The sequence below is a fragment of the Sapajus apella genome, unplaced genomic scaffold, assembly GCF_009761245.1.
Source record: "Sapajus apella isolate SASKATOON/1434 unplaced genomic scaffold, GSC_monkey_1.0 scaffold110, whole genome shotgun sequence".
NCBI lineage: Eukaryota > Metazoa > Chordata > Mammalia > Primates > Cebidae > Sapajus > Sapajus apella.
Genome location: NW_022437050.1, coordinates 4,762,715 through 4,773,155, shown reverse-complemented (window position 1 = coordinate 4,773,155; position 10,441 = coordinate 4,762,715). Strand labels below are relative to the sequence as shown.

Here is a 10,441-nt window from a genome sequence, read left to right as displayed (position 1 = left end):
AAGGCAACAGAACATCCAGAGCCAGATTTAGTGGGGATTGTCCTGGAAGTGACAAAAGACAATCAGAATTAGAGGCTACTCAGAAAGGAACACAGAGGATGGGATGCAGGGTTGCGGGTGTGGAAGATGGGCTTTAGCTGGCTAAGCTTTTAAGTCAAGCGTTACAAATATTATAAATTAATAAATACATTTATAAAGATTATATATAAATAAATATTTCTGAAACTACAAAATATATTTTTAAAATGCATGACACTTTCCAGTACAGATCATTCTGAATGGGAGATGGGACTGACCCAAGGTACAATTTCTTATCCAAAAGATCCTAAGTTGCCGGCAAATGAAATGCTGACTGCAGTCCATCTTCAGTGTGGGATGGTTAACACCGATACAGGGGGCTGCCTCCTCCCCAGGGATGGAAATCTTCACTTAGGAGGGAGGTGGAATCGGGAACGAGCCCTCGCTTCCCTGATGGCCGCGCAGTGGGCTCGTCCGGCATTTCCCGCTTGGGCTACTGACTCCAGGGCCGTGCACCCAGCATGTGGTCTTTTTGGTCTTTTTTTTTTTTTTTTAATAGCATAAATAAAGGTTTTATTGGTCAGTTTGGGTGAGTGACAAAAACTGACATACCCGCAATTCACTATTCCACATATCCAAGCCCCTGAGGTGGCAAGAGGGGAAGCTAAGCTCATCGATGGTGGGCAATGGGTGGGAGGTGGAAAGGACTCGAAGGCCTCTGAGGGTTAGTTAACAAGGCTACCAGGACTGGAACCAACCAGAACCAACTTCCTAGGAATAAGTCCAGGATGGAGAAGGCATCATCCAGGGCTGGAGGTCCTGGTGATTCTGGATCACCCTAGGACTGCTATCTGCTTCATATTGGGTTATCGTGGCCTCTGTCCGGCCCTCACTGTCCACCGCAGTCCCGCACTCCTCCACTCTCCCATCTGGCTTGGTGATCTTGGTCACAGAGATGCTCTTGAAATAGGATTTAGGCTGGGTCTGTAGAGCCAAGACCCTCCTGGCATCTTGGGCAACCCGGGAAAAAAGATCACTGTCCTCTCTGGTTCTAGGATGGGGTCCACAGGCCATATGTCACCAAACCTATGAAATGGTCTCTGGGAGCCCCAGTGTGGTGCTGGTTTGGGGGATTCACTTCTTGCATCACTCTCCAAGAGTCCCCCAAATATCCTGGGCTGGTGACTCTCTGGATACTTCAGCATTGAGTCCCGAAGTGTTCGTCCCTCCCACAGTCTCTTACCAGGTGTCTCTGACTCAGGACCTGGAAGCTCAGAAAGATGGGTTATAAATTTTGTTTTTAAGATGGGCTATTTTTTTCATTTACTTAAAACCCCACCTGTATGAATGGGTTGATGGTGAAACCTTGGAGTGGTTGGGTTGGGTCATTTCTGACCTACTCGTGACGGCAGGTGTCCTGGTCTTTTGTCCCTGGTTTTCCCGTGAACACCTGGGAGGCCAGGGTGGGACGGTTCACACATTGACTGGTGGACCCTGTTTCTTACCTGAAGTTCCCTGAGATGGTGGTGGTGGAAGCAATGGTGACAACAGGAATAAACTAACAAATGCTAATATATCTTTGGCATCTTCACACTGCTTTCCCACTAACTTTCCATGTAAGCCTCAAAATGAAAAGAAAACATTTATGTGGCCAACAAACATGAAAAAAAGCTCATCATCACTGGTCAGTAGAGAAATGCAAATCAAAACCACAATGAGATACCATCTCACACCAGTTAGAATGGCGATCATTAAAGTCAGGAAACAAAAGATGCTGGAGAGGATGTGAAGAAATAGGAACGCTTTCACACTGTTGGTGGGAGTGTAAATTAGTTCAACCATTGTGGAAGACAGTGTGGCAATTCCTCAAGGATCTAGAACCAGAAATACCATTTGACCCAGCAATCCCATTACTGGTTATATACCCAAAGGATTATAAATCATTCTATTATATAGACACATGCACATGTTTATTGCAGCACTGTTCACAATAGCAAAGACTTGGAACCAACCCAAATGCCCATCAATGATAGACTGGATAAAGAAAATGTGGCACATATACACCATGGAATACTATACAGCCATAAAAAAGGATGAGCTCATGTCCTTTGCAGGGAAATTGATGAAGCTGGAAACCATCATTCTTAGCAAACTAACACAAGAACAGAAAACCAAGCACTGCATATTCTCACTCATAAGTGAGAGTTGAACAATGAGAACACATGGACACAGCGAGGAGAAGGAGAGAAACATCACATACTGGGGCCTGCTGGGAGGGTGAGGGGGCAGGGGAAGGATAACATTAAGAGAAATACCTAATGTTGATGGCGGGTTGATGGGTGCAGCAAACCCCCATGGCATGCATATACATATGTAACGAACCTGCACGTTCTGCACAGATATCTCAGAACTTAAAGTATAATAATAATAAAATAAAATTTTAAAAACCTAGTGTTCTATTATGGAAAGGAAAATAATTAGAGAGGGATGTGATTTTTCCCAAGACCACATAGCTAGGAAGCGGCTTGTTCTCTCCAGCTGAGGACTGTGCCCGTTGCCTAGGAGGTCAAGAGAAGACAGGCACTGAGTGCTGGTGAGGGTGGCCCCCCAGCCTGGATGCCTGGGCATCTCAGGTTCTCTCCTTTTTATTGGGAAGAATAACACATGTCCAAGGTGAGAAATGCAAGCAATGTGAAGGCCAGTCCCCACTCTGGCTCCTTTCCCTTCATTCTTCTTTCTAGAGGCAACCCCTGTTACCAATTTCTTGTCCATCTTTCCAGAGATAGTTTCTACTCTTTCTAGCATATGTATGTGTGTTTACACACACATATGGAGATAGCTGTCTTCATGCATGTAATCCCATTTCATTCCTTTTTTTTTGAGATCTCTCTATCACCCAGGCTGGAGTGCAGTGGTACAATCCTGGCTCACTGCAAACTCTGCCTCCTGGGTTCAAGCGATTCTCCTTCCTCAGCCTCCCGAGTAGCTGGGACTACAGGTGTGAGCCACCACGCCTGGCTAATTTTTTATATTTTTAGTAGAGATGGGGTTTCACTGTGTTAGCCAGGATGGTCTCGATCTGCCGACCTCAGGTGATCTGTCTGCCTCGGCCTCCCAAAGTGCTGGGATTACAGGCGTGAGCCACCGTGCCTGGCCCGCCTCATTCTATTAAACAGCTGCCTGGGTTCCCATGTGTGGAGTAGCATAGTTCATTTTCTAAATCCCCTTCAGATGGACATATAAGTTGTTTCAAGTCTTACATAATGAAAAACAACACAATGCCTGCTTTCTTTCCCTTTTAATTATTTTTAAATGAAAGTAACATATGTGGAAGTCAAACAGTATAAGAAAACATGTCATAAAAGCTGACGGTCGCTTGTGCGGTCGCTGCTCCAGGTCTGCTTACCCTGCCACAGCCCTGCAGCCCTGACTCTGCATCCTAGGCTGGCACTTCCAATTCCTGTAACTACTCAATCTTGTATTTATCCTCATCTTTCTTTCTTTCTTTTTTTGAGATAGAGTCTTGCTCTGTCACCCAGGCTAGAGTGTAGTGGCACCATCTTGGCTCATTGCAGCCTCTGCCCCCTGGGTTTAAGCAATTCTCCTGCCTCAGCCTCCACAGTGGCTGGGACTACAGGCATGTGCCATCATGCTTGGGTAATTTTTGTGTTTTTAGTAGAAATGGGGTTTCACCATGTTGGCCAGGCTGGTCTCAAACTCCTGACCTCGTGATCTGCCCACCTGGGCCTCTCAAAGTGCTGGGATTACAGGAGTAAGCCACGGTGCCTGGCCCTCATCTTTCTAAGTATTGTGCTTGTGCTGTGACTTTGATCATTTTTGATCATTTTTTTTTTTTTGCAGTTTATGACTCCTCAGTCAGGAATTGTAAGTCTTAGCCTTCACCCTGTTCACAAACATTAGAAACATTGCCCTCCCTCACTTCCCAACAGAGTTATATCACAATTTGTGAACAAATCAATACACAAAATTCAACATATAATAGCTATTTAAATACCACCCACGACTGAGCCATGTAGTGTACTATGAAGACATTTCCTTTCTCATATGACTTTGCACGTGTGGCAGACATTTCAGCAGATCCCCAAAATCCAGGACTGCTGGCCTCACTGGCAGGTCAGACAAGTCCAGGGAAGAGGAGTTCCCTGAAAGTGACTGGCCTGGTTCTATGGCAGCCCTTTCCATGTGTTACAGAGCAGGTGTATAAAAGTGGCCCTCAGAGGGAATGTGGCATGCAGGGTTTGCATCAGGGTCCACACTTATGGAGGGAGGAAGGACAGTATTGGGCAGAGTTCAGCCATGCTGTGGGCCTGGCAGAGCCTTGGCCCAACTCCCTGGGAGCTTCAGGGTAAATGTGTCCTACCAGAGTTATTCCCTGTCCAGCTAAAATGGCCAGGCCTTCCTTGATATGCCCGCTTCCATCAGCCAGAGATGTGGATGCTCCTGAAAGAATGAGTCCTTGGGTAAGGCAACTCTCTGTAGCTGAGGCAAATCCTGAAGGCACTGGAGGCCTTCTCTGCAACATGGTATTATGCCCTTTCTCGACAGGGGTTTAAGGGGTGCACATCTGTGTCCACCCTGCATGCATGGTGTATACACATATGCAACCCACATACACATATATATATACACTCATGCACAAATGGAAGCATGCTTATTTTGCACTTAATGGTATGACTTGGAGATTGCTGTGCCCCAACCATGGGCCCAGAGTTTGGTTACAGGCAGGTGCAAGGCAGGTAGCATCCGACGTGCTGCCATCTCCCTGAAGCACCCAGTGTGTGGGGATTGTACATCAGAGTTGGTATTGGGGTGTGCAAACAAGGAAGAAAGGACAAACTGTAAGCTCACGGGACTCATGGCCTGGTCATGGGGAGGATGCAAAAGTCATGAAGGAACAAGGTCCTAGGGTGTGGCCTTCCTGAGACAGTGGGTGGTTGAGGATGGGGGGGACCAGGCTGGCTGGAACCGTTGGGGGTGGGAAGGGGTGGTTCCTGAGGAAGGGACTGAGCATGGGCTGAGCAGGAAGTGCAGAAAAGGGAAAGACATCACTGGTGGAGAAAGTAGGTGCAATGGGTGGGAGAGGGTGCAGTGAGGGAGCCCAGGCCAGGCCACACCTGTGCTGGGGGCTCTGCAGGGGGCCCGCTGGGAGGCTGAGTGGCCCTGTCTCCAAGAGAGATGCCTTTGGAGACCTTCCAAGGGACTTGCTGGATCTCCACCAGGTTTCTGCCATACCTACCTCTGCGGCAAGCGAGTCCCAGACTCTCCAATTCTCTGGCACCCAACATCCTTGCAAAACGTTCCGTAAGACAGAGAGAGGAGAGGGGCCCATCCCTGCAAACCTGGGGCTCCACCAGGGGAATGGGATTCGCTTCTCGGCCTCCCTTTGGGGACCCCATGGGGCTCTCTGGACCCACCAGGTCTGCAGGCCAAGTCTATCGGTTGGCAGCTGGAGAATCCCACAGACACGGATGCATTTTCAAAATGCCTCAGAAATATGGCTTTTTTTGTAATTAAAATATTTGAGTCTGGATGCGATTTAGCCCCATAATATAGTGGTTTGCTTAATGACTACAGAATATTGTCTTATCTGAGGAGAAGCAGGACGTTTTAAGACCACAGAGTCCAGAATTCACAGCTTGGAATTTTCACCCATGCTGGCTGTTAACTGACTTGAGCCATTAAAGGGAAAGAATTTGTGGCAAACCCTGAGGTGCTTGTGCAAATCCACAGACATGCTTGAATCCTTTTAAAACAAGCATCCGGCGAGCCAACCATTTCAGAAAAACAGGCTGCTTCATCGGAAGGTTTGCAAAGGCTTCTGTGGCTCCCAAATAAAGTTTCTGCACATGGTTCCACTTCCTGACAAAGACCAAACCTCTAAAACCTAACTGCGTGTTTAACAGACACTGGCAGAACTGTGCGGAATTTTGATTTTCTTGAGAAGCATGGAAAGACCTCGTCGCCCACCTCAGAGCCACGTCTTGGTCTGCCATTTTTTTTTGCACTGTGGGTCTTGCCTGGCTGTGGTATAAACCAGGGCACACAGGAGAGTCCTGCCCTGTATTTTAGTAGAGTTAAGGTTTCACCATGTTGGCCAGGATGGTCTCAATCTCCTGACCTTGTGATCCACCTGCCTCGGCCTCCTAAAGTGCTGGGATTACAGGCGTGAGCCACGGCACTCGGCCTTGTGGAGGTATTCTTATCTAATCTTCATCCAACAAGACAGGGCAGTTCTTTTCTCTGGGCTAACCAGTTGCATTTAAACCTTTCTCCCATGAACTTTTCAACAATAGTAGCAATGATGGGGCTTTGCACAACCTGTCCTTATGCACTTTCTCTTTATAATAGGAGAGGATGATGTGGGGAAAATAAAGTCTTCTGAGCAGCACGTGTATTCAGCCCGAGAAATCGCAGTAATGACACCAGGCTCCAAGCTGTAGGGAGAGGTGCCTGCCTCCTCCCACAGATCTGAGGGTGACTGCAGACAGCCTCGTGGGAGGCAGTGCTGTGCGGTGGTCAGACCTAGGGACCAGGCTCTGGAGCCTCGATCTGCCCAGGTTCAGAGCTGATCTGTCCCTGACCAGCTGGCTACCCCTGGGCAGATGGCTTCACCACTCTGGGTGCGTTTCCTCATCTACAAAATGGGACCCCCACCGTACCCACCTCACAGGGTCCTGGAGGGAGTTCTGTGGACTAACAAGAGCACAGAATACCATCTGGCACATGGCATGCGTTCAGTAAATGTCAATCTTCCCCACAGCAGCTGCAACTTCTGAAATATTGGCGATGGTGGAAAATGTGCAGATTTGTGGTAGGATGTAGGCTGGCCATGGTGAGAAAATGAAAGCTTTTACCTGGGGCTTATCAGTGGCAGTGACTGCTTCCGGAGCAAAAGGGCAATGTTGGCAAGGCCAGAACCCCAGCCCTTTCTTCAAGGTCAGAACCCTGGCTCCTCCCCAGCCCCTCCTCCAGCAGCATGGCTTCCTTGCTGCATTGCAATCACTTGGGGAGCTTTCAAAACAAATCGGATGTCTGCACCAAATCCCCAGAGACTCTGATTTAACTGGCCTAGGTGTGGCCTGGACACTGAGATTTCTAACATTCCTGGGCCACTGAGACCCTAAAGCCTGCGGGTAATAAGGGGGCAGCCGTGCTGGTGGCCTGGCACTGCAGCCGCAGGGGCCCTGCGTTTCACAGAAGCCCAGGGTTCCCTGGGTGATTGGCAGATGCCTTTGAAAATTCCGCTGCAGGCACCCTGTAGTCCCAGCACTTAGGGAGGCTGAGGCTGGAGGATCACTCAAGCCCAGGAGACTAGCATTGCAGTGAGCTATGATTATACCGTTGCACTCCATCCTGGGAAATAGGGTGAGATCCTGTCTCTTAAAAGGAAAGAAACAAGGAATATCCCACTTCCAAAAGGGAAGGGAAATGGCCTCATCTCATTCCCAAAGCACACCTGAAGCCTGACAAACTATGGTGTGGCCAGACCCCTTAGGAGGGGAAGGCCATCTTGCTTACAGGTCCGCTTCCCCCACCCCAAGGCAAAGTTTGTCTCTGAGCTGTTCTTCCCCTTCTGGGCACCTGTGACGTCTCTGGTGGTCCAGCCAGGTGGTGGGTGGAGTTGGGCTGGCCCTGGGAATGCTGCTGGTTCAGGCGGAAGGTCTCCCTGGCTCAGGCTCTGAGCTGCCTGCCTCAGGCCACCCTGCAAGGGTGTGAAGTGGTTTTCACTTCGACCTCAGCTCCAGTCGGGGGGATGCTCGCTGCCTGTACACACCTGCATGTCAACAGGATGGGCTCTGATAAAGGTAAGGGTGTGTGGGGGGAAGGCAGAGGGGTCCAGTACAATACTGGGGTGAAGGAAGTGGTTCATCTTCGGGTGAAGTCCCAGTGGTTCATATTTACAACCTTAGAATTCGAGAAGGTTCCTAAGGCCTCCCAAGTCACTCCATCCACACTTGAAGAAAACCACAAGCACTTAAGGAACAAAATAATGTTTTTATTAAAAATTGTACCCATAGCACCTCTCTGTCTTCCTACAAGTTATTTTTTTCTTTTTTTTAAACGAGATCTGGTTTTCTGCACAATTTCAGAAAATGTTGTAGGGAACACTTCAGGGCTGACCGGGGCACTCCCTAAACCAGAAGGTGACGCGGGAAGGAGACGTGTCCCAGCGGGCGAGCTCAGCTCAGGGGTTTCCACTTGTCCTCACCTTTCAGACTGGATCCATGCTACAGGGACACGGACCGACAGGGAGCCGCACTTAGGAACACAGACGGGTTGCTCATAGGGAGAATAGCTACACTGTGAGCCATGAATGTGTAAGAAATAAAAACCATGCTACTAGCCGTTATGCAAACACCATGCTTCAGCCCAGTCACAGTCAGATACAAGCATGGCCTCCGGAGAACTGTACAGAGTGAGCCACCTCCCGGGGCTGTGGAGGCACCTTCCGCACAGTGGCCGTCTGTGCCTCGTCTCCCCGGGGTCACTCATTATTTTGTTATGGCATTGAATGAAGTGTGCCTTATAAAAGCAGGCAGGGAGAGAAGCTGAAGGGGAGGTTGGGGAGAGGGGCTTGGGCTGGACCGATTCACCCAGAAGGTGGCTGAGCAGGAGGCCGAGGGGACATGGCCTAGCGGCTCTCAGCTCACCTGCCTGGAACCTGTGTTCTGGCGCCCGAGGAGGAGGCAGCACTGCACACCCATCCCTGTGGCTCATACGGAGCCTCCTTGGCCCTCTGTGACCGCATCCTCACAGGGCCAAACAGTCTGAAATGAACCGCGTCAGGGGTGGGGGAGCGGGTTGGGACTGGGGGGTAGGTGTGGGGGGTGGGGAGACTCAGCCACTGCCATCACAAAGCACCTGCAAGGTGTGACTTTTGGCACAGCAGGAGAGAGGGGGAGCGCGTTCCGCCTAGGCTGGCTTAGAGACATTTTGCTCATCTTCTTTTCAAAACTGAAATTAAAATACAATATCCATCTTCCTAGGGTGTGATTTTCTTTCCCTTCCCTGAAGATGAGGAGTTAGGAATCGATGCTTCTCAAAGCCTGTATTGCTCTAAAAGGCTGAAATCGACCTGGAAACACCCAACTCTGTTCCTTTGCGCAGGTGGTTCTCATGGGAGAGGGTCGCTCTGAGTGATGGGCGTGGGCACCGTCCCAAGCACAGTCCAGCCGCAGCCAGGAGGCCAGCACAGCCTCGGACAGTACACCCCGTACACATCAAGGTTTACTAAGAGTGGAGGGAGACAGAAAACGCGAGCTTGAAACCAAAGCGTCATGATGCTGTATCAAAACCCCAAGAGCAAAACACACCTTGAACCTGGTGGTCATCCTCAACCTCTCTCCCGGGCATTTGAAGCCACATCCTTACGGCTGAAGGGAGCAATCGGAGCACACAGAGGGCAGCGCGGTCCTTGTTTTACATTTATCGTTTCTCTTCTGAGAAAGTCCAGTGCTCACATCCTGGCTTCCTGCCCACTACGCCCTCTCCAGGGCTGAGAAGGACGCAGCTCTGTCCACTGAGGCGAGTCCTGTCCAGAGAACTGTGGGCTGCAATTCTCACGTAGAAGTGGCTTTGGGCAGAGCAGCTAGGATTTTTGGTTTAGAATATTTCCCCCTCCACTCAGAAAAAGGAGGAGAAAAGGAAGAAGGACTGGGGAGGGAGGGAGGGAGGGAGAAGTAGGGGGAGGAAGGAAAGAAGAGAGGGAGGGAGGGAGAAAGGAAGGAAAGAAGGAAGAGAGGGAGGGCAGAAGTGGGGGAGGAAGGAAAGAAGAGAGGGAGGAAGGAAGGAAGGAAAGGAAGGGTAAAGGAAAGTAAGGAAGGGAAGGAGGAGAGGAGAGAGAGAAAAAGGAAACTTTGCATACAGTCTACTTTTGGAAGGACTGAAAGGGTTTTCCACTCCAAACAACACTCCTTAGTCTCCTGGGGCCACACCCAGCAATGCTGACAGCAGAGAATCCAGACAATATCCATACCCTCTGCCCACAGAGGTGCACAAGACATCTGGGCAAGCAGAGGGCACACTGTCTGCACGTGGCCAGGAGACTGGCCCCTGGTGGCACTGGCCAGATACTGCTCAGCTGTCCCCTAACCTCAGTCACTGGAGGAACAGCACCTGCCATTCATGGTGCACAGTGGGGCATTGACAGAGTGATCTTGAATCTGGTGTGTGCCACGCTTCTGCTTGTATGGGGGCACTTGGGGGCACTTACAGGGACCTGGGGCACACACGCCCATGAGCACCAGCAGGGCACCTGTTCCATCCAGACCCAGGCTGAGTGGTGGACCACAGCAGCCCAGGCAGCTGTTGCAAAAATGACATTGAGGGGCTGGAGGCACGGCCATGCCTGGACTGTTAAGTTTTCCAAAGCAGTTCATACTATTTTCGTCTAGCCAAAAGA

General features: G+C 50.0%; 1 pseudogene; it reads right to left on the bottom strand.

Annotated features, from left to right (window-relative positions):
* Positions 1 to 688: 688 nt before the first annotated feature.
* Positions 689 to 5,324, bottom strand: LOC116537470 (annotated as a pseudogene).
* Positions 5,325 to 10,441: the final 5,117 nt, after the last annotated feature.